Below are 27,184 nucleotides of genomic sequence, written 5' to 3' on the forward strand. Positions count from 1 at the left end.
AGTCTAGGTCCGGCGTCGGTTGCTGTCGCCTCTTCCCTGACATCAGTGCGTCAGGGGTAGAAAAGGTGCAGCCAAAGCCATTTTCTTCAGTTTTTCTTGCCCCAGATGTCAGGTGCCCCCAAATTGGTAGGGTGAAAATTATGCCAATAAATATGCATGCATAAAAATAAACATTTTCTTCATCTACAAGCAAATACACCACATAGGTTGTATAGGATAGAGAAGTACAGATAAGTCCCAGCAAATAAAAGGGGGATGGTGGGCTGGTAACCTAGACTACAACAGTGAATACACTCGAATATCTACATTTATGGTAGGTTCACAAGTGTACTATGTTCATCGTGTTTCACTGTTGCAGTCATTACACTTGGGTTGAGTCCCAAAGCTGAGGTTGGGTGGCTGGGTCTAAACAGAATTTGGAGAGGCTATAAGGCTCTGCAGAACTACAGTGGCAAAGCCTGCTCTGGATTTAGAGTAGAGAGGTAAGTGGTAGTGCTTGGTAAAAGTGTGCACTGAACTCCAAGTTGCAGCCTCTAAAATGTCTTTGGTTGGTACTCCTCTGATGAAGGCTGCTGCTCTGGTTGAATGTGGCCTAATGCCCTTAGGCACTCATTTGCCATGCTGTGAATAGCAGAAACTAATGCAGTGGCCTATCCATTTTGAAATAGTCTGCTTTGAGACAGCCTTTCCTTGTGATCCTGCAGCGTATGCTACTAAGAGTTGCTCAGTCTTTCTGAAAGCTTTAGTTCTGTCCAAGTAGAAGCGTAGCTGTCTGTGTATGTCCAAAGAATGTAGGAGTCTCTCACCCTTATTCTGTGGGTTTGGATAAAAGGTAAGCAAATGAATGGTTTGGTTAAGGGCCACACTGGACATTACCTTAGGCATAAATGTTGGGCTCATCCTCAGAGAAACCCTGTCTGGGTGGAAAAAGATAAAAGGTTAAACAGCCATGAGTGCCTGTAACTCTGAGACTCGTCTTGCAGAGGCTATTGCTAGGAGCAGAGCTGTTTTCCAAGATAAGAACTTTACTTCAGCTGAATTGGCTGGCTCAAAAGGCAGCAGTGTGAGTTTTTCCAAGACATACCTGAGGTCCCATGCAGGTATTGGTGCTCTCCTTGGAGGTCTTATGTTTTTGGCCCCTCTGAGGTAATGTCTTAACAATGGATGTGAAAAAAATTTTGGTTCCGTATTGTAATGAGCTGAAATGGCAGAGGCATGGATTTTAATTGATGAAAAGGATAGGCCTTTGTCCAGCATCTCAGTTAGGTATTTAAAATCTGAGGAATATTTGGTACAAATGTGTCAATTCCTTGTGCCTGGTTCCAAGCACAGAATCTTTTCCAGTTTTCTGCATAAGATTTTCTGGTACTGGGCCTCCTGGCCTCCAAAATAACATCCATCACTGCTTTAGAGAGACAGAGGTGTGTTCTGAATGGCTACATTATCCGCCATGCTGCCAGATTTAGGGTTTTGAGTTGGCTGTGCAGGATCTGATTGTTTCGTTGGGTCAGTAACTGAGGAATTAGAGGCAATGTCCAGGCTGGGCCTTGAGACAAGCTCTTTGGAATGGATAACAGTGCTGGCAGGGCAAGTCTGGAGCAATCAGAATCATTTTTGGCTTTTCTTGTCTGACCTTTAGGAGTACCTTGGGGAGGACAGGCAGAGGAGGAAAGGCATATACTGTTAGGGTTTTCCAGCTGAATGATAGAGCATCCACTTTCCATGCTTGCTTGTGATAAGTCCTTGTGCAGAATCTCTGTAGTTGGCAGTTGTAAGGGGAGGCAAATAGATCTATGTCTGGGCATCCCCATTTCTTTATTATCATGCTGAAGACTTGTGGATCCAGTTTCCACTCGTGGGGATCCGTGAGGTTTCTGCTTAGTTAGTCTGCCAGAGTATTTTTCTTTCCTAGCAGGAATTGTGCTTGCAGGTGTACTTGATAAGTCAATGCTGTGTCCCACAAAATCTTGGCTTGTCTGCAGAGGGGGTAGGAATGAGTGCCTCCCTGTTAATGTACCACATGACTGTAGTATTGTCAGTCCTTATCAGTAGTCATCCTGGATGGAGTAGATCCTTGAAAGCCATCACGGCATTCTGAACAGCTAGCATCTCTTTTTGACTGATATGAAGATGCCTTTGGCTTGTGGGCCATGTGCCCTGAATACATTTTCTTGCCATGTGGGCCCCCCAGGCATAATCTGAAGCATCCATTGTTACGGACTGCCTGGCAGTGGGAAGGGTGAATGGCTGTCCCATGTTGTGGTGACAGGCCTGTGCTTACCATCGAAACTCCTGTTGCAGGCAAGGAATGAGCGTAATTAATGTTTCCAGGCTGTGACAATGTTGAGTCCAAACACTTTTTAGATACCATTGTAGTTTCCTCACATGCAGTCTGGCATATGGAATTAGCAGAATGCAGGATGCCATGAAGCCCAAAGCCTGCAGAATTTTTCTTGCAGATAACTGGGTCTTTGTTGCCAACATTTTGAAGTAAGAAGTCAGTTGCCTTTGTTTGTCTGGCGTGAGATAAGCCATCTGGGCAGTTGTATTTAAGCTTGCACCCAGGAATATTACCGCTTGAGAGAGTACTAGTTTTGATTTCTTTTCGTTTACTGTGTACCCTAGGCAAATTAGTAATCTTTTTACAAACACCAGATGCTTTAGTAGAATGTCCTTGTTCTCTGCTTGAGTAAGGCAATCGTAAATGTATTTAGAATAGACAGGTCCAGTATTGGTCTCCAGGCTTTGTCTTTTCTGGGTACCAAGAAAAGTCTCGAGTAAAATCCTTGTCCCTGCTCTTGCTGTGGTACTTGCTGAATGGCCCTCATGTCCATGAGGGATGAAACTTGTTTTTGTGCCTCTGCCCGTTGATTGTGTGGCAGGTCTGGCATACCTTTTGCCCTTGGCAGGGTGTGAAAGTGGAACCTGTCGCCTTGGGACACTATATTCAAGACCCATTTGTCCTGGGTAATCATGCGCCAATTTTGAGAAAAAAGTGCTAGTTTTCCCTCTAAGGGGGCTGCCAAAAGATAAGTGCTTGGTGCTGGCAGAGGAAAGTCATTGGGACTGTTTCCTATATGGCTGTGATTTGTCTTCTCAGCTTTTGGAGGTAGAAGCACCCCACTGTTTAGGCCTGTATGAGCCCTGGGGCTGGGATCTGCCTCTGGGGTGTCTGTATCTGCCTCTTTGTGGCCTGTCTGACTCTGGAAAGGACCAATTCTTTGTAGGCCAGTTCCTGCTAAATCTGGGTGGCTGTACCTGTAAGAAATCCCTTACTGTTTGCATAGATCTCGCTTTGTCCTCCATTTTCTTCAACACCTCCTCTGCTTTAACACCAAATAAAGTATCATGCTGTAATGGAGCATCTACTAATTTTGCTTTAACATGATCAGGCAGATTCTGTTCCTTTAACCAAGCATGCCTCCTAATGACAGAACCCGTAACAGCAGCCCTGCAAGAGGCCTCCAGAGAATCAAAACCACATTGTAATGTATGCTTTACCACTTGTTCAGTCGCATGCAATAAATCTTGTACTTCCTTATTTTCTGCACAATCAGAATTTGACATTTTCTGTTTTAGCAGTGACATTAAGTATTGGTGATATTTAAGCATATGAAATTGACAATTTAAAGCCCTCACAGCCAAAGTGGCAGAAGTGTAAACCTTTTTTCCCCCATTTGTCTAGTGCCCTTGAATCCCTATCAGAGGGGATAGGTTTTGTTGCAGTAGAAGCCTTGACCGCTTTGGGACCCTGAGAAATAGTTTCAGGGTCAGCAGCAGGGTTTTTTATAAAGAAATTTATGTGAATCTGGAACCCCGTAGTATCCGTCTGGTTTAACAGGGGCAGGAGGTAAAGAGTCAGGAGAAAGGCCAGACTCTGAAAATACATCTACAATGTCTAACACAGGAGGAATAGCCAAAGGCCTGTGCTGACGGAGTAAAAGAAAATCTCTAAGCCTTTTCTTAGATTCTGAGTAGTCTTGGCTCTCCCAGTGGAAGTGCTCCCTCATGGTATGCAGGGTTTCCCCAAAAGAATAAACCTCAGGCGGTGAGGCTGAAGGGATAGATTCTTCAGCATCAGAATCCTGGTAAGGAGGAAGAGTATTCCTGTTCAGAAGAGGAGTCAGTGGAAATGGAAACCTGATCTGAAGATTCATATTCTGTCTCTTGCCTAGGCTTCTTGTCAGGAGGGGGATGGGAACCCCTGATCAAGGTAATTAGGTCTTCGGCCATTTTGAGCATCTGTTTTTTAGGCATGGTAGTCTGTCCAGAAGAATGCTGTACTTGTTTCTTTGTCTTTAGAACTGCTTTAGTCTTTGCTTTGGAAGCTGAAGTAGGCTTTACATATAACTGTGTAGGTCTGAAAACACCCTCAGAAGCCGATGTCTGCTCAGCTGCTCCGGACCCATCTGAGGGAATAGTTTCAGAGTGTCCAATACCCTTGAGTATCCAGAGGCCTAGCTGGCTCCACGTGGGAGTCGTCAGCGGCCTGTGGCTCTGAGGTAGCGGGTGTTAGGGGCTGCGAATGCGCCTCACTGAGAACTGGCGACTGGCTTAGTGGAAGCCTCGTTGTTGGTTTTGGACCTCGGATGATACCTGTCCTTTTCTTTTTCCTTGTGCTTTTTATAAACTCTGGTCATCGGCTGTTCCGACGGCATTACATAATTGAATCTTCAGCCAAAGTAATGCAAGGCAAAATCATACCGACGCTTAATAGTGCGTTGGTTAAATCTAGCACAGAACCGACAGTTAGCAACTCTGTAATCAGGGCCTAGGCAAGGAATACAGTAAGAATGAAAATCCTTATGAGGTATTTGCTTCCCACAAGAAATACAATTGTTAACTTTTTCTGATATCGGACTGGAGCAAGAAAAAAGTTTCCCCAATGGGGTACTTAACTTTAATGAAAACTTCAGATCTGTAATTAGTTTCGAAAATCTCAGGAGTCGGCCGACCGGCACTTGCGAACTGCTTTTGCTTCGGGCACTGCGCGGCAAGAAAGACGGAAGAAAATGGTGTCGGTTGCATCTTTTATACCTCTGGTGCACTGACGTCAGGGAAGAGGCGACAGCAACCGACGCCGGACCTAGACTTTGGAATGCAGGCCGACTGTGGGTAGCCTGCCAGCAGGATAACCCAAGTGTAAATACTGCAACAGTGAAACATGATGAACATGCAGGACTGCAACAGTGAATAGACTAACATCTACATGTACATTTATGGTAAGTCTACACAACTGTACTATGTTCTTCGTGTTTCACTGTTGCAGTCATTACATTTGGGTAGATTCCCAAAGTTTTGGTTGGGAGGAGGAGTTTAGATAGCATTAGGGCAAGCTATAAGGCCCTGCAAGAGTGCAGTGGCAAAGCCAGCTCTGGATTTAGAGAAAATTGGCAAATGATAATGCTTGGTGAAAGTATGTACAGAACTCCAGGTAGCAGCTTCTAAGATGTTCCTGGTAGGGACGCCTCTGCGAAAGACTGTAGAGATAAGATGCAGCCCTGGTGGACTGAGGTCTGATCCCCTGGGGGAAAGGGTTTTCATGGTGCTTAGAGCAGAAATGAACGCAATGGCTTATCAATGTAGAAATGGTTTGCTTTGAAATAGCCTTCCCCTCTACCCCTGCAGCAAATGCTACCAGCAGATGTTCAGCTTTCCTTTGAGGATCAGCCCTGTCCAAGTAGAATCTAAGTTGTCTGTGCACATCTAAGGAATGCAGTATCCATTCCTCTTTATTCTGTGGATTGGGAAAGAAGGTTGGCAAATGAATGGACTAATTAACAGCCACACTGGATACCACCTTGGGCACGAAGGATGGATTGGTTCTGAGCAACACCCTGTCCGCATGAAAGATGATGAAAGGTTCCACTGCCATAAGGGCTTGTAATTCAGATGCCCTTCTAGTTGAAGTGATTGCTAAAAGGAAAGTGGTTTTTCAAGAAAGAAATTTTAAGTCTGTAGTAGCAGCTGGTTCGAAAGGAGGTAGAGTGAGTTTCTCCAAAACAAAGTTAAGGTCCCAGGCTGAGGTTGGAGCTCTCCTGGGTGGTCTCAAATTTTTGGCCCCTCTGAGGAACTGCTTGAGCAGTGGATGAGAGAAGAGGGGAGGTTCTGTGTTATAATGAGCTGAAATGGCTGAGGTGTGGATTTTAATGGAGGAAAAAGACAGGCCCTTGTGAAGCACCTCAGTTAAGTACTGTAAAATCTCAGGTAAATTGGGCACTGCTGTGCTCATCCCTTGAGATTGGTTCCAGGCACAGAATCTTTTCCATTTTTCAGCATAAGATTTTCTAGCACTAGGCCTCCTTACCTCTAAGATGATATCCATCACAGGTTTGCTGAGGGATGGTAAAGGAGAGATTAAGTAATTAGCCAGGCTGCAAGGTTCAGTGTTGGAAGCTTTGAAGTCTAGGTATCTTCTGCGAGATTCCCTGATTGGGATGTGCAGGTATGCTTCTTTTAAATCTAGTGTTGCCAACCAGGCATCTTTGCCTAGCATAGGAGGTAATTGAAGAGTCAGCATCTTGAATTTTGGAATCTCTAAAAAGGTGTTTAGAGTAGACGGGTCCAGGATAGGACGTCATGAATTGTCTTTTCTGGGTACCAGGAAAAGTCTTGAGTAGAAACCTTGTCCCTTTTCCTCTTCTGGTATCAGTTGAAAAGCCCCCATGCATGACAGAGAAAGTACTTGTTTTTGGACCTCTGCCCACTGATTTGGGGGTAGGTCCGGCCACCCGCTTGGTGCTGGCAATGTGTGGAAGTGAAATCTGTATCCTTGGGACACTATTTAAAACCTATTTGTCCTGGGTAATGAGTTCCCAATTCTTTGCATGAAGAGCAATCTTTCCTCCCAAAGGGGCAGTCAGATGAGAAGTGCTTGGACATTTTAAAAGGAAGTCACTGAGACAGTTTACCATAGGGGAGAGTCATATTATTCCCAAACATGGAAGTGGATGCCCCCCCACGGCTTAGTTCTGCGAGTCCCCTGGGACTGAAACCTGGGGTTTTTGCTGTGTCTGGGTTTGGGCTTGAGAAGACCTGAAAGGGGCTGGAAAGGACCAATTCTTAGAGGGCCAGTGCCTACTACATCTAGGAGGCTGATATTGTAAAAAAAATCTTTAACAGTTTGCATAGATTTAGCTTTATCTTCCATCTTTTTAAGAACTTCCTCAGCCTTGTTGCCAAACAGGCGGTCCTGTTTTAAGGGAGCATCCAAAAATTTTGCTTTAACATGATCAGGCAAAGATTGCTCCTTAAGCCAAGCATGCCTTCTGAGCACAGACCCAGTAACAGCAGCCCTGCAAGAGGCCTCTAATGAATCAAAGCCACATTGTAAAGTATGTTTTCCAACTTGTTTGGTAGAATGCATTAAATCCTGTAATTCTTTATTTTCCACATAGTCAGGAATCAACATAATTTTCTGTTTAAGCAGTCCAATAACACATTGCTAATATTTTAACATAAGAAACTGGCAGTTTAAAGCCCTAATGGCCAAGGTTGCAGAAGTGTAAACCTTCTTACCCCATCTACCCAGCGCCCTGGAGTCTCTATCAGAAGGGGTAGGATTTTTAGCAGTAGAAGCCTTAATGTCCTTGGGCCCCTGTGAAATAGTCTCTGGATCTGCAATAGGGTGCTCGAAAAGGAACTTGTGGGACTCAGGGACGCTGTAGTATCTGTCAGGTTTTCTGGGAGCAGGAGGCAGGGAATCAGGGGCCAAACTAGACTCCGAGAAAGCATCATCAACAATGTCTAGTACAGCAGGAATAGCTAAAGGCCTATGTGCTGAGGTAGGAGGAGGAAATCCCTAAGCCTCTTTTTTGAATCAAAAAAATCCTGGCTATCCCAGTGGAAATGCTCCCCTAGAGTATGTAAGTTTTCCCCAAGAGAAAAATCCTCAGGAGGGGAAGCAGAGGGAATAGAGTCCTCTGCATCAGAATCCTCATAAGTACGTTAGGACAAATCCAGGTCATCAGAAGAGTCAGAAAAAACAGAATCCTGATCAGAAGATTCATAATCAACCTCAGTCCTAGACCTCTTTGAAAGGGGGAGGGGGGGTTGGCTAACCCTGATTAGAGTTATTAGTTCTTCAGCCATTCTAATCATTTGTTTTTTTAGGTATAAAGACCTGAGCATGTGGCCTGGGCGTCAGTTTTTTAGACATGTATCGAGATTTTGGCATAAGTAATGAAGGAGGTGCCGATTTAACATGGAAGTCCGTAGGCCTGAATACACCCTCAGAAGCCAGTGCCTGCACAGCGGCTAGGGACCCATCCAAAGTAGAGGCATCCGTGGGTTCCACAGTTGAAGCATCTTGCGGCATAGCAGACTCCGAATGGGTCTCAGTAGAGGCTGCGAATCAGAAGTAGCAGGTATCAGGTGCTGCAAAAGCACCTCACTGAGTACCGGCGAACTGGCGACTGGCTTAGGAGAAGCGTCGTCGGCAGTTTTGGACCTCGGCGGCCTGTCTCTGTATTTATATTTGAGTTTTTTCGGAATTCTGGTAGTCAGATGGCTAACCGACGACATTTTTGAATAATTAAACCAAGAACCGAAATATTTAGAGGCAAAAATATACAGATGACGGATAGTGCGCTGATTAAATAAAGCACAAAACTGACAGCAAGGTACGTCGTGGTCAGGGCCTAAGCAAGGAATACAGTACGAATGAAAATCTTTATGAGGTATTTGCTTTCCACAAGTAATGCAATTATTAACTTTTACTGACATCGGTAAGGAGCAAGAAAAAGTTTCCCTAATGGTGTACTTAGCTTTAGTTGGAAGACTTCTGTTCTGAAACTCGAAAACGAAAATTTTAGGAGTCGGCCGACCGGCACTTGCGAACTGCTTCTGCTTCAGGCACCGCACAGCACGAAAGACTGATGTAATGGCATCGGCTGACTGTTTTACACCCCTGACGACCTGATGTCATGGAAGAAGGGACAGCAACCGATGCAGGACCCAAGACTTTGTTAATCAGGCCGACTGAGGGCAACCTGCAAGCAGATTACCCAAATGTTATGACTGCAACAGTGAAACATGAAGAACATCCGTAGTTGTCTGTGCACGTCTAGTAAATGAAGTGCATATTCCTCTTTGTTAGAAAAATTAAGGAAAATAATGGTAAGTGTAGCGAGTGATTAATACTGGATTCAAAGACCACCTTGGGTAGAAAGGAAGGATTTGTTCTCAGTGCAGCTCTGTCTTTATGAAAGATTAGGTAGGGCAATTTGCGTGATAGGGCCTGCAATTCGGAAACCCTTCTTGCGGAAGTAATAGCCATCAAAAATACTGACATCCAGGATAAATACTTCAAACGACAAGATGCTGACTGTTGAAAGGGGGTCTTGGTTAAAGCTTGAAGGACAGTAGTTAGATCCCATGCGAGAGCTGGTTCTTTAAATTGGGGTTTTAGTAGGAAAAGTCTCTTCAAGAAAGCTTTGCAAAGCTTGTGAGACATTACTGGAGAATCATTCCAACCCAAGTGGAACTTTGAAATCACTGCCAGATGAACTTTTACCGTAGATGCAGAGGAAACAGATTGAAAAAGTGCATTTCGAAAATCTAGAACATCGTGAATGGGAGTGGCATAAGGGTCTAGTCTTTTATTCAAGGCCCATTTGCACTGATACAGTTTTCTAGTTGCGGGTTTGCGGTGTGCAATAATAATACGTTGGACAGGGGAAGAAAGGGAAGGATGCCTGGCAATCATGGGAATTGGAGAAGCCATGCAGTGAGCTTGAGATGTTAGAGAATGGGTGAACCATGCCCCCTGGGTGAGTTAGCAGATCTGGAACTGGGTCCAAGATCCATGGTTTCTGAATCAGATAAGGCCAGATGAAGGTAAACCAAACTTGTCGAGGTCAGAAGGGGGCAATGAGGATTATTGAATTCTCCGCCTTTTTGGCTTTCTTTAGGAATTGGGAGATTAGAGGAGTGGGGAGAAAGGTATATAACAGACCGGGAGGGCAAGCATGGAGAAGACAGTCTCTGGGAAACTCCCCAGAGGGTGGATTAGGGCGAATTAACTTCTCCACTTGTTGTTCAGGGGAGAAGCAAATAGGTCAGAGAAAGGTTGGCCCAAATGGCGAAAAATCCTGTCCGCCACTACAGGGTTCAGAGACCACTCGTGAGGCATAAGAATTGTCAAGCTCAATTTGTCCGCTATCACGTTGGAACTTCCCAGAATGTGCATTGCTATCAGAAAGCAGTTGGAAGAAATCGACCATTGCCAAACAACTGAGTGCCTCTCGACATAGTGGGTAAGATTTGGTTCCCCCTTGTTTGTTGATATACCAGACTACTGACATGTTGTTTGTCTGAATTGCAAATGTCCCTAGAGGGAGGGCATCTTGGAATGCTTCCAATGCTAACAGCACTGCCCTCATTTCCAGAATGTTGATGTGCAAATTGGACCATGTGCCTTGGACCGACTTTCCCAGATAATGCCCCCCCCATCCTATCTGGGAAGCATCCGTGGTCACTATGGCTTGAGGCTGAGGTAGGGTGAATGGTTGCTACAGCAGAAATACCTCACTAAAAGAATCACAGGCCTAAAGCAGATGCCCTACGCTGACCCCCTTAAAAAAATTCCAGCTATACTCTCGCATATCGTCTACTCAGAGGCGATATCTGCTTAACATACAAGGCCATGTCAAACCCAGAGTTGTTGGACATGCTACACTTAAAGAAATCCCAATCCCTCAGAGCCACATGCTCCAGGGATCTAAACCTTGTCATCACAATAAACAAAATATGCTGGAGGGATAGGTTCCTGACCAGAGACTCCCCAGACTCTGGAACAGACTGCCCATACATGTCAAGCAGAGTGCCTCTTTGGCCCTCTTCAAAAGGAGCCTTGACGATTGGATGGGAGAAAGGAAATTCACACCGGGGATCACGTCAGATGCCCTGCTAGACAGGGATCCAGGGAAGTAAATAGTGTGGGAATAAATAGCCAGGGAACTGTTATAGCTAGGCTTATATAGGCTCGAGGGCCAATAGCCTAGTACCAACCTATGAACTTGGTCGGTGTGATGCCACCATTTGAGGTCTTGTTTGCAACAGTTGGTAATCAAGACTAGGTGAGACACTGGTGTATCACAGACCACTGGGTTGCTAGTAACCACTGCAGTATTCGCATATGAAAACTCACTAGAAGAACCAGAGTGATTGAAGTGGCCATAGTACCTAATGTTTGAAGGACAGGTCTCACTGGGACTCTGTTGCTTTGGAGAATTTGTCTGACTTGGAACCTGACACTTTGTAGTCTTTCTGGGGGGAAGAGAACCAATTCCTGAGAATGTATTTAAATGAGCACCAATGAAATCCAGTTGTTGAGAAGGCTGCAGGTTGGACTTTTCTAAATTTATTGTAATGCCTAGAGATGTGCAAACATTTATGGTGTAATCTCTTGTCTGTTCTAAGAGACGCCAGGTGGTAGCGGTGAGATGCCAGTCGTTGAGGTACGGGAAGACTCAAAAACCTTGCAGTCTGAGGTGAGCTGCAACCACCGTTATGCATTTGGTGAACACCCTGGGGGCTGTGGTAAGACCAAAGGGCAGTGTTATAAACTGGAAATGGCTGGCTCCTAGCCGGAAGTGTAGAAACCTCCTGTAGCTTTTTTCCATTTTTATGTGGTAATAAGCATCTTGAAGGTCTACAGAACACATCCAGTTGCCTTTTTCCAGGGTTGGCACAAAAAGCCTCCAGGTATACCGATTCCTCCGAGGAAGGCTGGGTGGATGACCAGCCACTCCTCTGCTTCACAATTTCCAAGATATCCCCAAAGGAAACATTAGGGAGTGATCCGGGGGAACCTTCTCCTTCATCCAAGTCAGTATTTTCAGTGTAAGACTTTTCTGGGGAGTCCAGGTGCTTCTTCTTGCACTTGGTCTTCACAGGGACTTCCTCGGGGGGGTTACTCTGGCGAAGTTCCCGAAGAGACCACCACTAAAATGGTAGTCACCTAGGACTTTTGTGCTCTCTGTCCAGGGGGTGAGACTAATGGTAGTGAAGGTGGAGAGGAAAAAGAGATATATTCCATAGAGGGATGGGAGCCTGGAACCGAAATAGACTCCTTTGGAACTGGAGTCACATCCCACACCGAGGAGACCGCCTCCATAACAGAAGCCTGGGTCGACACTACAAGGGCTGAGGCACCAAGAGGCATAGACAGCTCCGAAGAAACCGAAAAGGTACCATGCATCTTGGACCCAACCAGTGTGTCTCAACCCCGGGAGGTCTAAGGTGCTGAAAGCTTGGGGATACTCAAGATGGTTCTCGGAACTGAAGAAAAAGTTACTGGAACCGAGTCAGTCAGAGCAGTGAGTGTCAGGATCGAAGGCTCTAAAGGCTAGTCTAGAGTTGGAGGAGGAGGGTATGAAGGGGTCACAGGATGGACAGTTTCAACACCTGTTTGGCTCGGAACCTTAGGTAATCTTCTCGCCACAGGTAGCTTATCGATTAGTCTCATAATAAAAGCTTCTGACAGACTCTTAGTAGACCACACCGATGCAGTGGAGGGAGACCTAGGTGGTCTCCCTTCAACAAATGGGTTATCTCTGAAAGGGTCCACAGAAGGGGAATATGAAGTTCTTGGGAGTTCAGGCAGCCCCAGTAGCTTAGGTACTGGTTGATCCGCTGGTATCGATGTAGAGGCTGTTGGCTCCAAAGCCAATTTAGTCGGAATAGACAGGTCCTCCAGTGCCAATGAACTCTTCAGTACCGAGGATGTATTTGACTTTTTTTGAGTGAGTTCCAAAGACCTCGGAACAGAGGATGACCTTTTCTATGATCCATGTAAAGAAGACGACTCTGAAGTACCAGTCTTCTCCTTGGAACCAGAGATGGCCTCAAAGGCAGACTTCAGAAGCCCTTCCAATATTAATTTATTTTTTCTCTTTGTCAAAGTTCAAGTAGAGAACCCATGTCAAATCGCACAATTCTCTTGTGGGTGAATCCTGCCAAGACAGTACACACTGGGTATGTCCATCTGAATTGGGCATTTTCCCCTTGCATTTTCTACATCTCTTGAATCCTGATGTTCCCCTGGAAGGTTTTGAGGGAGAAAGTTTTTCTTTTTGGTCCACCATAATAGACAGTAAAGGATAAGAACACATTTTTTTTTTGGGGGGGGGGGGTAGAAAGGGAAGATGAACGAAATAAATTAAAATAATACCAGCTATGGTATTAACAGATACCTTATCGGTATTAAAGGAGGAGAAGGTTTACCAACGATGGTAAAAGACAGATTACCAACGGTAACAGGAAGGAAGATGGGAAGATGGAAAGTTAATTAGTAAGGAGGAGCAGGTAGAAGTACTAAGAATACAGAAAATTGAGAAACAAGGAGAATTTCTTAGAAGAGTTTGAAAAATTTAAAAACAATTAATTAGTCAAAGAGCGACAGAAGGAACGAACATGTCTGGTTTGCAAAGCTATAATCTCTGTGAGGAGCATTATGGGTAGTGCCTAGCTCAAGAGTTTGGAGAGTACGAGCAGAAAGATATGGCCGATTTGATTCCGAGGTTTGGAACCGAACCCACTGTCAAGGATTAGGTGAGGATTAACAACACCAGATGAATTTTAATTTGTTCAAGAAACGTATCTTTCAAACAAAACAGTTTAAAAGTTAAGCACTTTTATCCTTACTGGTAGGAGTTCATCAGAACTAGTTATCCATTACATAATTCAGTTGTTATATAATGTTGTTCAATTCACTTGAATTTAAAGAAAGTACAGTTTTGTACCTACCATAAATGTAGATGTCCGATAAGTATGCATCTGCAGTCCTTACATATGGGTTGCCCTGCCTCAGGCAGCCCTTCGGTCGGCCGGATTCCAAAGTCTAGGTCCGGCGTCGGCTGATGTCGCCCTTTTCCCCAACGTCAGAGTGCCTGGGGTATAAAAGCGTAGGCCGACGCCATCTTCCTCAGTCTTTCTTGCCGCGAGGTGCCCGAAGCAGAAGAAGTTCGCAAGTGCCGGTCGGCCATCTCCTGTGATTTCAGCTACCGAAGTCTTCAAAAAAGCTAAGTACCCCGTTGGGGACTCTTTCTTGCCTCAGCCGATGTCAGATCAAACGGTTAAAGTTAATAATTGTTTAACTTGTGGGAAACAAATACCTCATAAGGATTTCCACTCTTACTGCTTACCCTGCCTAGGCCCAGACCACGACGTCTCGGCCTGTTCAGCCTGTGCTTCCTTCAATAAACGCACTCTTAGGCGTCGGGCAGAGTTTGCAGAGGAATTTTTTTGGGAAAATTTCTGTTATGTCATGCCGTCGGAGCTTCCGACAGCGCATTTACCCAAAAAACGAAAGGATAAGGACCGACACACGCGGTCCGCGGTTTCGGCCGACTCCACGCCTAGGCCTACCGCGAGTGTCTCGGTCTCTACTGAAGTCGAATCTCTACCGCTTCCGACCGACGACACCGCACAGCCGGTAACTTCGGTACCGGAGGCCATCACTGGGTCGGTCATAGAATTACTGTCTGAAACCGGTGCATTCTACTAATACATACATACATTCTATTAATTTTATTCATGTTAAAATTTTAAACATTGTTTTTAAGTTAGTATGTGTTTAGGATGTGGGAGTTTTTAATAGAGACTTTGTTTATTGTACTGTCGTTCTGGATGAGGACATTTATGTGATATTTACGAGCATGACATGCTTGTTTTATTTGTAGTCACCCGGCTCAGTATGTTTACATGATTGGTCTTTTTAAATGAAGGAAGTGACGAAATGGAAATGTGTTTTTTACTACCAATAATTTTGGAGGGAGGGAATATTTAAATCCTGTGCATTTAGTAAATGTTGTATTGTCTGAAGAAGCCGAAAGGTGAAAGCGCTAACATTAAACATATTTTTGGATACTACTTGGATTCGTTTTCGTGTGTTGGAGAGTGAACAACAGCATTTCTACAGCTGTAGAATTAATGGTTATATGTCTACTATTGCTGAAGAGTTGGATATCTAGAGTCTGGTAACTACTGTGGCGACGCTTGTTTTTGACATTCATTATCTGTTTATTGCCACGGTGGTTTTTGTGGTTCGGTACGGTGTTGGGATTATCATTTACCTTGATAGATTATTTAAAGACTAACTGGCTTTGCCCCTGTATTTCGTCTGGCTAGTCTCTCTTCCTATTACTGCTCATCTCTCGCATGACATTTTCAGTTACTGAACTTCTACTGCATTACTTGCATACTATCTCTCTAATTATACTTATGAACACTGCATATTATCATAACCTCTATGACATGTATTCTTTGTTTAGACTTGCAACATTTTTTAATTTATTTTTTCTGAAATAATTATACTTTTACTAATTTGTAATCTTGTGGAGTTTTTCTCCCTGGGTCTCGTCTGAAAACGGGCATTTTTCTACCCAGTCGGACATTACCCAGTTAACAAATGTAAATAAATAAAAACAAAAAAACTCTGACTGTCCTGCTACAATCTGTTATGTTTGGGCAAAGTCTGTCGAGGACTGTACAGCTCTCCAGTTGTTCAGCTTGTGTGGGGCAAAACCTTAACAGCACTGAATTTGTGAATGGTCCTTGAAAGGCTGAGGACGATTAAGTCAGAGAAGACTTGCAAAGAATTATTAAACGAATAAATTACAGAGAGACTTATGTAAAGTACAGTTTTGTACCTATCATAAATGTAGATGTTCGAGTGTTGACACTGCTGCAGTCATTACACTTGAGTTATCCAACCGTCAGGCGGTCCCGCAGTCGGCCAGAGTTCCAAAGTCTTGGTCGGGCGTCGGTTGCTGTCGTCGCCTCCTCCCTGACGTCAGTGCGACAGGGGTACATAAGATGCAGCAGACGCCATTTTCTTCAGTTTTTCTTGCCCCAGATGTCAGGTGCCCCCAAATAGGTAGGCAATTCAAATTGCTAGTAAACAATACAAAAGAAAAGCAAACAACCATTTTTAGGTTACTCTCCATAGGTAAAAAGGGTAGATGTCCTAGGTAAGTACCAGAAAGTAAGAGGGGAAGGAGGGAGGGTAAGCTGGACTGCAGCAGTATCAAAACTCGAACAGCTACATTATGGTAGGCACAAAACTGTACTATGTTAGTGTTACACTGCTACAGTCATTACACTTGGGTGGAATCCCAAAGCTGAGGTAGGGAGGCTGGATCTATAAGACATTAGGGGTGGCTATAAGGCCCTGCAGTACAGCAGTGGCGAAGCCAGCTCTGGATTTGGAGTATAAAGGCAAATGGTAATGTTTGGTGAAGGTATGCAAAGAACTCCATGTTGCTGCTTCCAAAATAAAGGTAGACAGTTGAAGTGGCTGTTTCCCTGGTGGAGTGAGATCTAATGCTGCTAGGTACAGATTTCCCATGGTGGGTATAGCAGAAACGTGTACAGTGTCCTATCCATTTTGAAATAATCTGCTTTGAAATGTCTTTTCCCTGTGCTCCTGCAGCGTATGCTATCAATAATTGCTCAGATTTTCTGAAAGCTTTAGTTTTGTCCAAGTAGAAGCGTAACTGTCTGTGAATGTCCAAAGAATGTAACAATTTCTCCCCTTTGTTCTGTGGTTTTGGATAAAAAGTTGTCAAGTGAATAGTTTGGTTTAGAGCCACACTTGAGACCACCTTTGGCATAAACGTAGGGTTGGTTCTTAAAGACACCCTGTCCTGGTGGAAGATGAGGAAAGGTTCCACTGCCATTAGTGCCTGTAATTCTGAAACTCTTCGTGCTGATGTAATTGCCAGTAGCAGAGCAGTTTTCCAAGAGATGTATTTTATTTCTAATGTGTTAGCTGCCTCAAAAGGAGGTAGAGTTAATTTTTCCAAAACAAAGTTGAGGTCCCAAGTTGGTGTAGGTGCTCTACGGGGAGGTCTTATGTTTTTAGCCCCTCTGAGGTATTGTTTGAGCAAAGGATTAGAAAAAATTGGTGGATCCGTGTTGTAATGAGCAGAGATAGCTGAGGCGTGGATCTTCATGGATGAAAAAGAGAGGCCCTTGTCCAGCATCTCAGTTAAGTATTGCACTATCTGAGGAATGTTTGGGACAAGAGGGTCAAGGCTGTACGCTTGGGTTCCAGGCACAGAATCTCTTCCATTTATCCGAGTATGCTTTCCTGGTGCTAGGCCTTCTGGCCTCCAGAATGACATCCGTAACAGCTTTGGAGAGAGGCAATGCTTGCTTGACTAGGGAATTTTCCATGCAGCTAGGTGAAGTATCTGATTGTTGTGCTGTGTCAGCAACTCTGGGATTTGAGGCAAATTCCAGGGTGGTTCTTGTGCTAAGTTCTTTAAGATTGGGTACCAGTGCTGGCGTGGCCAGTCTGGTGCAATCAGTATCATTTTTGGCTCATCCTGCCTGGCTTTTATGAGTACCTTTGGGAGGAGAGGTAAAGGAGGGAAAGCGTATACTTGTAGTTTTTTCCAGCTGAATGAGAGGGCATCCACTTTCCACGCTTGTGGATGGTAGCTCCTTGTGCAGAATTTCTGTAATTGGCAGTTCTTTGGGGTAGCAAACAGATCTATGTCCGGGCTCCACCATTTTTGTGTTATCATTCTGAATATTTGTGGATTCAGTTTCCATTCGTGTGGGTCCATAATGTTTCTGCTTAGGTCGTCTGCCAGTGTGTTTTTCTCTCCTGGCAGGAACTGTTGTGAGGGCACTAGTTTTGATTTATTTTCCTTTACTGTGTACCCCAGGCAACTTAATAACTTTTTTAGGTACGTCAGATGCTTTAGTAGAATGTCCTTGCTCTCTGCTTGAATCAGGCAGTCATCCAGATATGGATAAATCCTTTTTGCCTGCAAAATGCAATTACTGGTGCCAGGTCCTTTGTGAAGACCCTGGGCGCAGTAGATAAGCCAAAGGGCAGTGCAGAGAATTGATAGTGCATTGAACCAGCTAGAAATCTGAGGCATCTTCTGCAGTTTTGTCTGATAGGGACATTGCAGGTATGCCTCTGAGGTCCAACGTCACGAGCCAAGCTTTCTTGCCCAGCATGGGAAGAAGCTGCTGTAGTGTCAACATCTTGAATTTCGGTACATCCAGGTAAGTGTTTAGTGTAGAAAGGTCCAGAATGGGTCTCCAGGCTTTGTCCTTTCTGGGAACCAGAAAGGGTCTTGAGTAAAGTCCTTGTCCCTGTGGTGGTACCTTTTGAATAACTCTCATGTCCATGAGTGCTGTAATTTGTCTTTGAGCCTCTGCCCATTGATTTTGTGGCAGATTTGGCATTCCTTTTAGCCTTGGCAGGGTGTGAAAATGGAACCTGTAACCTTGACATACAATGTTGAGAACCCATTTGTCTTTGGTTATGCAATGCCAGTTGTGATAGAAAAGTGCCAGTTTTCCTCCTAAGGGGCAGCCAAGAGAGAACTGTTTGGCAGCTGTAGTGGAAAGTCATCGAGTCTGTTTTTTATAAGGTTGAGGCCTGTCTCTCCTTCTTTCTGACCTGGTGTGCCCCACTGTCGAGGCCTGTAAGGGCCTTGTGTCTGACCTCTACTTCTTGCCCCTTTGAGGTCTGTCTGTGACTGGAAAGGACCAATTCTTTGTTGGCCAATTTCTGCTAAAATGAGGAGGCTGAACCTGTAAGAAATCTTTCACCGTTTGCATAGATTTTGCCTTATCCTCCATCTTCTTTAATACCTCCTCTGCCTTAACTCCATACAGAACATCCCGCTGCAAAGGTACATCCAATAATTTAACCTTAACAAGATCTGGTAACGTATGTTCTTTTAACCAAGCATGCCTTCTAATGACACAGCCTGTAACTGCTGCTCTACAGGAGGCCTCTAATGAGTCAAACCCACATTGCAAAGTATGTTTTCCCACTTGTTCATCATGCAATAAATCCTGCATTTCTTTTAAGTTAGGAGGATCTGAATCTGGAAGCATCTTTTGTTTCAACTGATACATCAAAAATTGCTGATATTTTAGCATGTGAAACTGGCAATTCAAGGCTCTCATTGCTAAAGTTGCAGACGTATATACCTTCTTTCCCCATCTGTCTAAAGCTCTGGAATCTCTGTCAGAGGGAACTGGGTTTTTTGCTGATGAGGCCTTAATCCCTTTGGGTCCCTGAGAAATAGTTTCAGGGTCAGCAACAGGGCTTTTGTACAGAAATTTGTGAGAGTCAGGGACTCTTAATATCTATCAGGTTTAACTGGGGCTGGGGTAAGGAGTCAGGGTTCAAACTGGATTCAGTGTACACATCATCCATCCACAATGTATAGAACTGGCGGGATAGCAAGGAGTCTGTGTTGAGGCAATAAAAGGAAGTCTCTGAGCCTTTTCTTGGATTCTGAGTAATCCTGACCTTCCCAATGGAAATGCTCCCTCATGGTATGTAAGGACACCCCAAATGAGTAATCCTCAGGCGGAGAGGCTGACGGAATTGATTCCTCAGCATCAAAATCCTTATAAGGGGGGTAAAGAATATCCCAGGTCCGAGGAAGAGTCAGAGGAAATGGACACCTGGTCAGAAGATTCATAGTCTGATAAAGGGAACAAATTAGTTATTATGCATTTTTCTCAATATCTAGGTATGTGTATGGAACATCTAAATGACGTTAATACGTATGAAGTCACATATTTGCCACAGTATATTTCTGCCCTTAAGGAATATAATGAACTATTATCTAAGGGTAATAGGTTAGGATATTTTACAGATTTGGACATCAAAAATAAATTAGGTATAAAGGATAAGGCCACTATGGCACATTTCTATTGCCTTCCAAAGGTACATAAAGATTTAAATAGACCACCGGGCAGGCCTATTGTGGCAGGATGTGAGTATTTCACACATGCTCTTGTTTTTTTTTACATCATTATCTTCGTTCGGTAGTTATTACACTCCCGTCCTATGTTAGAGATGTGTTTGATTTCTTGCATAAAATTAATGATATTAATTGGAATAATAATGTATATTTTTTCACAATAGATGTAAAAAGCCTATATACAAATATTAGTCATTCTTTTGGTTTAGAGGCAGTACGATTTTTTTCTTGGAGTTTCTCCAGCTACAGAATATGTTATAGAATTAATTTATTCCTGTCTTATTAATAATTTTTTTGAATTTAATAATGTTTTATATAGACAGAAACAGGGTACTGCCATGGGGGCTGCATTTGCCCCCATGTATGCCAATCTTAGTATGGGACTCTTTGAAGTGGAATACATTTATAATAATTCATTTTTTAGACAACATGTTATTAAATACTTTCGCTATATAGATGATTTGATTTTTATTGCACATGGGGGCTTGGAATTAGTGGAAGATTTTGTTCAATATCTAAATAATAGGTTTCATCTTCAATTTGATGGATTTCAAATGGGTAGAAATATTTCTTTTTTAGATGTAGAATTGAATATTAAAGATGGGGTGAGTTTACAGACTAAGGTACATAGAAAATTTGAGCAAGGTACAAATTATGTACATAGGGACAGTTGCCATCCTGCACATACTTTAGAAGCTCTTCCTTATGGTGAAATGCTTAGAATACTTAGGTTATGCAACAATATGGAAGATCCATGTAAGGAAATGAAAATAACAGTGGAAATGTTTAATAAAAGAGGATATGAAAAAGACTTGATGGAATACAGGTGGAAAAAATTATGCTCTTTTATAAATGGGAATAATATTAAATATTTTTCAAATACAGTCTTATGTAAGGACATTGGAAATACATCTTTAGAGACTATATATTTTGTCTCCACTTATGGATGGCATAGTTCCAAAATTTCTGAAGTAGTGAGATATTTTTGGAACTATTTATGTTCTTTGAAAAATGTAACTTCGTGGCTGAAAAGCAAGCTAGCTTTTTCTTATAGAAGAGGTAGAAATATACAGAATTTTATTGTTAAAAGTAAATTTAGTATTCCAGAGGTGAAGATGGATTTAAATATATCCAGTGTTGGAACTGTGGGTTGTAACAGATGTAAAGCATGTATGTTTATAGTACATAAATTTGACTTTATTAATAAGATTCCATTTAATACTAGTAGTATTTTTACTTGTAGTACAGAAACAGTGATATACGCACTTAAATGTCCGTGTGATTTATATTATATTGGACAAAAGACAATGAGCTTTTAAAATCAGATTGTTAGAGCATATTAGGGATATAAAAAATAAGAAACAAGAGAGCTCTATTGCAACTCACTTTGAACATTTTCATAATAGTGATGGTGGGGGGCTACAAGGCACAGTTTTGGAAAAGATCAAAACTTCAAAGTTTAATGAAAATGTTTTAAATAATAGATTGTTGACTAAAGAGTCTTTATTTATTCTTAAATTTAATACATTGCATCCATGTGGTCTCAATGAAGAGCTTAATTGGAAATACTTGATCTGATATTTTAATTGAATAATTGTTTGTATAGAGTATAAGAGGCAAGTCTTTTTGAATGCATTCTACTCCTTGAAGGCTTTGGGATAGAGCCGAGATGTCAGAGTTTTATTGTACCTAATAAATCTGTGGAATACGCTGGCTGGTTGTTTTTTCATTTTTTTATGTTTTCCCACTTGTTCATCAGCATGCAATAAATCCTGCATTTCTTTTAAGTTAGGAGGATCTGAATCTGGAAGCATCTTTTGTTTCAACTGATGCATCAAAAATTGCTGATATTTTAGCATGTGAAACTGGCAATTCAAGGCTCTCATTGCTAAAGTTGCAGACATATATACCTTCTTTCCCCATCTGTCTAAAGCTCTGGAATCTCTGTCAGAGGGAACTGGGTTTTTCGCTGATGAGGCCTTAATCCCTTTGGGTCCCTGAGAAATAGTTTCAGGGTCAGCAACAGGGCTTTTGTACAGAAATTTGTGAGAGTCAGGGACTCTTAATATCTATCAGGTTTAACTGGGGCTGGGGGTAAGGAGTCAGGGTTCAAACTGGATTCAGTGTACACATCATCCATCCACAATGTCTAGAACTGGCGGGATAGCAAGGAGTCTGTGTTGAGGCAATAAAAGGAAGTCTCTGAGCCTTTTCTTGGATTCTGAGTAATCCTGACCTTCCCAATGGAAATGCTCCCTCATGGTATGTAAGGACACCCCAAAGGAGTAATCCTCAGGCGGAGAGGCTGACGGAATTGATTCCTCAGCATCAAAATCCTTATAAGGGGGGTAAAGAATATCCTAGGTCCGAGGAAGAGTCAGAGGAAATGGACACCTGGTAAGAAGATTCATAGTCTGCATCCTGTCTGGGCTTTTTATCAGGAAGGGGATGGGACCCCCTGATCAGGGTGATTAGGTCCTCGGCCATTTTTAGCATTTGTTTCTTAGGCATGGAAGCCTGTCCTGGAGAGAGTTGTGTCTGTTTCTTTGCTTTTAAGGTGGGCTTAGACTTAACAGAGGGTTTAATGGTTAATTGGGTAGGTCTGAAAACACCATCTGTAACTGTGGATTGCTCAGCTACTTCGATTCCCTCTGTAGGTTTGGGATCGGTAAGCTGAAGGCCTAGTGCGTCTGAAGGCCCAGCCAGCTCCACGTGGGAGTCGGATGCAGTCTGTGGTTCTGTAGAAGCGGTCATCAGGTGCTGCGTAGGCGCCTCGCTGAAACCGGAGAACCGGCGATCAGCCTAGAACAGGCATTGTCAGTTTTGGGCCTCGGATGCCTGTCCTTGTCCTTGCGCTTTTTATGAATTGCGGTTGTCGGAATTTCCAACGGCATAGTGTAATTGAATTTTCTACCAAAATAATGTCGGGCAAAATCAAACCGACGTTTAATAGTGCGCTTATTAAACCTAGCACAAAACCAACAACCAGTGACGTTGTGGTCAGGGCCTAGGCATGGAATACAATAGGAGTGGAAATCCTTATGAGGTATTTGCTTCCCACAAGAAATACAGTTATTAACTTTTACTGACATCGGTCGTACTTAGCTTTTTTAGAAGACTTCGGTTCAGGATTCGAAATGAAAATCTCAAAAGTCGCCCGACGGCACTTGCGAACTGCTTCTGCTTCGGGCACCGCGCGGCAAGAAAGACTGAAGAAAATGGCGTCGGCTGCATCTTATGTACCCCTGTCGCACTGACGTCGGGGAGGAGGCGACAGCAACAGACGCCGGACCAAGACTTTGGAACTCAGGCCGACTGTGGGACCGCCTGACGGCAGGATAACCCAAGTGTAATGACTGCAGTAGTGTAACACGATGAACATCATGATAATTCAACAGTTCTTGTCTTTCTCACAATCAAGAAGACAAAAAGTACAGTTTTGTACCTACCATAAATGTAGATGTTCGAGTGCTCCCACTGCTGCAGCCTTTCCTTGTGATCCTGCAGCATAGGATACAAAGAGCTGGTCAGATATTCTGAAAGCCTTAGTTTTATCAAAGTAGTAATGTAATTGCCTGTGAATGTCCAAAGAGTGTAGGAGCCTTTCCCCTTTGTTCTGGGGGTTTGGATAAAAGGTGGGCAAATGAATGGCTTGGTTTAGGGCCACACTGGATACCACCTTTGGCATAAAGGAAGGGTTAGTTCGTAAAGAGACTCTGTCTTGATGAAAAATGATGAAAGGCTCCACTGCCATTAGGGCCTGTAGCTCTGAGACTCTTCGTGCTGAAGTTATTGCTAGCAGCAGGGCAGTTTTCCATGATAGAAAATGTAGATGAGCTGTAAAGGCTGGTTCAAAGGGCGGTAGTGTAAGTTTTTCCAAAACAAAGTTGAGATCCCAAGTTGGTGTTGGTGCTATCCGGGGCAGTCTTATGTTCTTAGCCCCTCTGAGGTACTGTCTTAGTAATGGAAGTGAAAATATAGGAGGATCCATGTTGTATTGCGCTGAAATAGCTGAGGCGTGGATCTTAATGGATGAAAAGGAAAGTCCTTTGTGCAACATCTCAGTTAAATATTGTAGAATGTGAGGAATATTTGGGACAAGGGGATTTTGGCCTTTAGCCTGGTTCCAGGCGCAGAATCTTTTCCATTTGTCTGAATAGGCTTTCCTGGTGCTGGGCCTCCTGGCCTCCAGAATGACATCCATCACAGCTTGAGAGAAGTGTTGACTGTTTGTTTAGGTAATTTGCCATGCAGCCAGATTTAAAGTCTTGAGCTGGCTGTGTAGAATCGGATTGTTTTGCTGAGTCAGCAGGTGAGGAATTTGAGGTAAAATCCATGGTGGGCCTTGAGCCATGTTCCTTAGTATTGGATACCAGTGTTGGCGTGGCCAGTCTGGAGCAATGAGTATCATTTGTGGCCTCTCTAATCTGGCTTTCAGCAGCACCTTTGCCAGAAGAGGCAGTGGAGGAAAGGCATACACTGTCAATGTTTTCCAACTGAATGAGAAGGCGTCCACTTTCCAAGCTAGTGTGTGGTATGTCCTTGTGCAAAATTTCCGTAGTTGGTAGCTTTGGGGGGAAGCAAACCGATCTATGTCTGGGCTCCCCCATTTTTGAGATATTATTGCAAATACTTGTGGATCTAGTTTCCACTCGTGAGGATCTATGATGATTCTGCTTAGATCGTCTGCCAATGTGTTTTTCTTTCCTGGCAGGAATTGTGCTTGTAGTTGGACTTGGTAGGTCAGTGCTGTGTTACACAAGGTCATTGCTTGCCTGCACAGGGGGTAGGAATGTGTACCCCCTTGCTTGTTTATGTACCACATCACTGTGGTGTTGTCAGTCTTTATTAGGAGTTGTCCTGGATGTAGGAGGTCCTTGAAAGCTGTTAGGGCATTTTGTACAGCTAGCATCTCTTTTTGATTGATATGTAGATGCCTTTGATCTGCAAATCATTTGCCCTGAATACACTGTCCTGCCATGTGTGCTCCCCAGGCATAAACCGATGCATCTGTTGTTATAGTTTGCCTGGATGTGGGTAAGGTAAAAGGCTGACCCTTGTTGAGGTGACATGCCCGGGCCCACCACAGAAACTCCTGTTGAAGGCAGGGAATGAGTGGTATTATTGTTTCCAAGTTGTGGCTGTGTTGAGTCCATACGCTTTTCAGGTGCCATTGTAATTTCCTCATATGCAGTTTTGCATATGATATTAGTAGTATGCAAGATGCCATGAATCCCAAGGCCTGCAGAATTTTTCTTGTAGGGAGTTGGGTCTTTGTTGCCATCATTTTGAAGTATTGAGTCAGTCGTCCTTGCTTGTCTGGCGTGAGATAAGGCATCTGGGCCATTGTATTTAAGCTGGCACCCAGGAATATTATGTCTTGTGAGGGCATTAGTTTTGATTTCATTTCGTTTACCTAGGCAACTTAATAGGTTTTTGACAAACGCCAGATGCTTTAAAAGAATGTCCTTGCTTTCTGCTTGAATAAAGCAGTCATCCAGGCATGGATATATTTGAATTCCTCTTTGTCTGCAGTATGCAATTACTGGTGCCAGGCATTTTGTGAAGACCCTGGGTGCAGTAGATAAGCCAAAGGGCAGTGCAGAGAATTGGTAATGGGTTGAACCTGCTATGAATCAGAGGTATCTCCTGCAATTTTGTCCGATAGGGGCATGCAGGTATGCCTCCTTGAGGTCCAACGTTACTAGACAAGCCTTCTTGCCCAGCATGGGAAGAAGTTGCTGTAGTGTTAGCATCTTGAATTTGGGTACTTCCAGATATGTGTTTAGAATTGAGAGGTCCAGAATGGGTCTCCAGGCTTTGTCCTTTCGGGGAACTAGAAAGAGTCTTGAGTAAAATCCCTGTCCTTGCTCCTGTATAGGAACCTGATGAATGGCTCTCATGTCCATGAGAGCTTAAATTTTTTTGAGCCTCTGCCCATTGATTTGGTGGCAGGTTTGGCATTCCTTTTATCCTTGGTAAAGTGTGAAAGTGGAATCTGTATCCTTGAGATACAATATTTAGGACCCATTTGTCTTGTGATGATGTGCCAGTTGTCTGCAAAAAGTGCTAGTTTTCCTCCCAAGGGAGCTGCCAAGAGGGATTTGCTTGGCAGTCTGAGGGGCAAGTCATTGTGTTTGTCTTCTGATAGTTTGAGACCTGTCTTCTCCTTTTTGGGAGGTGGCACCCCATTGTCGAGGCTGGTAAGAGCCTTGTGACTGACCTCTGCCCCTTGGGTGTCTGTATTTGCCCCTCTGTGGTCTGGCAGAAGCTGGAAAGGACCAGTTTTTGGTTGGCCAATTTCTGCTGAAACGAGGGGGTTGAACCTGTAAATAATTCTTGACCGTCTGCATGGATTTTGCCTTATCCTCCATTTTCTTAAAAACCTCTTCTGCTTTTACACCAAATAAAACATCCTGCTGTAAAGGTGCATCCAATAACTTTGCTTTAACATGATCAGGTAAAGTTTGTTCTTTTAACCAAGCATGCCTACATATGACAGACCCTGTCACTGCTGCTCTACAAGAAGCTTCCAATGAATCAAATCCACATTGCAAAGTATGTTTTCCGACTTGTTTAGCTACATGCAACACAATCTTGTATTTCCTTGTAATCTGGCTGTTCTGTATGTGTGATCATTTTTTATTTTGAGACATCAAATATTGTTGATATTTCAGCATGTGAAACTGGCAATTTAAGGCCCTCATAGCTAGAGTAGCTGAGGTATATACTTTCTTTCCCCATCTGTCTAGTGCTCTAGAATCCCTTTCAGAGGGTACAGGATTTTTAGCAATAGAGGCCTTAACCCCTTTGGGACCCTGGGAAATGCTTTCTGGGTCAGCAACAGGGCTTTATGTGTGAGTCAGGGACTCTGTGGTATCTGTCTGGTTTGGCTGGTGCAGGAGGTAGTGAATCTGAGTTAAGGCTAGATTCTGAATAAACATCATCCAGAATGTCTAACACGGGTGGAATAGCAAGTGGTCTGTGCTGGGGTAGTAAAAGGAACTCTCTGAGCCTTTTCTTAGAATCTGAGTAATCCTGGCCTTCCCAGTGGAAATGTTCCCTCATGGTATGTAAAGTTTCCCCAAAAGAGTAGTCTTCTGGGGGAGATACTGAAGGGATAGACTCTTCAGCATCAGAGTCTTCATAAGGGGGAAAAGAGTATTCCTGTTCCTCAGAAGAATCCGAGGAAATTGAAACCTGGTCAGAGGAAGCGTAGTCCTCCTCCTGTCTTGGCCTTTTATCAGGAGGGGGATGGGAACCCCTGATTAGGGTAATTAAGTCTTCTGCCATCTTAAGCATCTGTTTCTCAGGCATGGGGCCTTGTACTGGAGACTGCTGTACAGTCTTTTTTGCTTTTAAATGGGTTTTCAGCTTTGCATAGGATTTAATAGTGAGTGTAGTCGGGTCTGAAGACACCTTCTGCAGCTGAA

The 27,184-nt window shown here is 43.6% G+C and overlaps 1 protein-coding gene across 7 annotated transcripts in view; it reads right to left on the bottom strand.

The window, feature by feature from the left end:
• PUM2 (pumilio RNA binding family member 2) overlaps positions 1–27,184 on the bottom strand; it is a 4,949,642-nt gene that overhangs the window by 2,916,989 nt on the left and 2,005,469 nt on the right. The window lies entirely within an intron of this gene.

Source organism: Protopterus annectens, chromosome 1.part0 (assembly GCF_019279795.1).
Source record: "Protopterus annectens isolate FY-2018-M chromosome 1.part0, PAN1.0, whole genome shotgun sequence".
NCBI classification, from domain to species: domain Eukaryota; kingdom Metazoa; phylum Chordata; order Ceratodontiformes; family Protopteridae; genus Protopterus; species Protopterus annectens.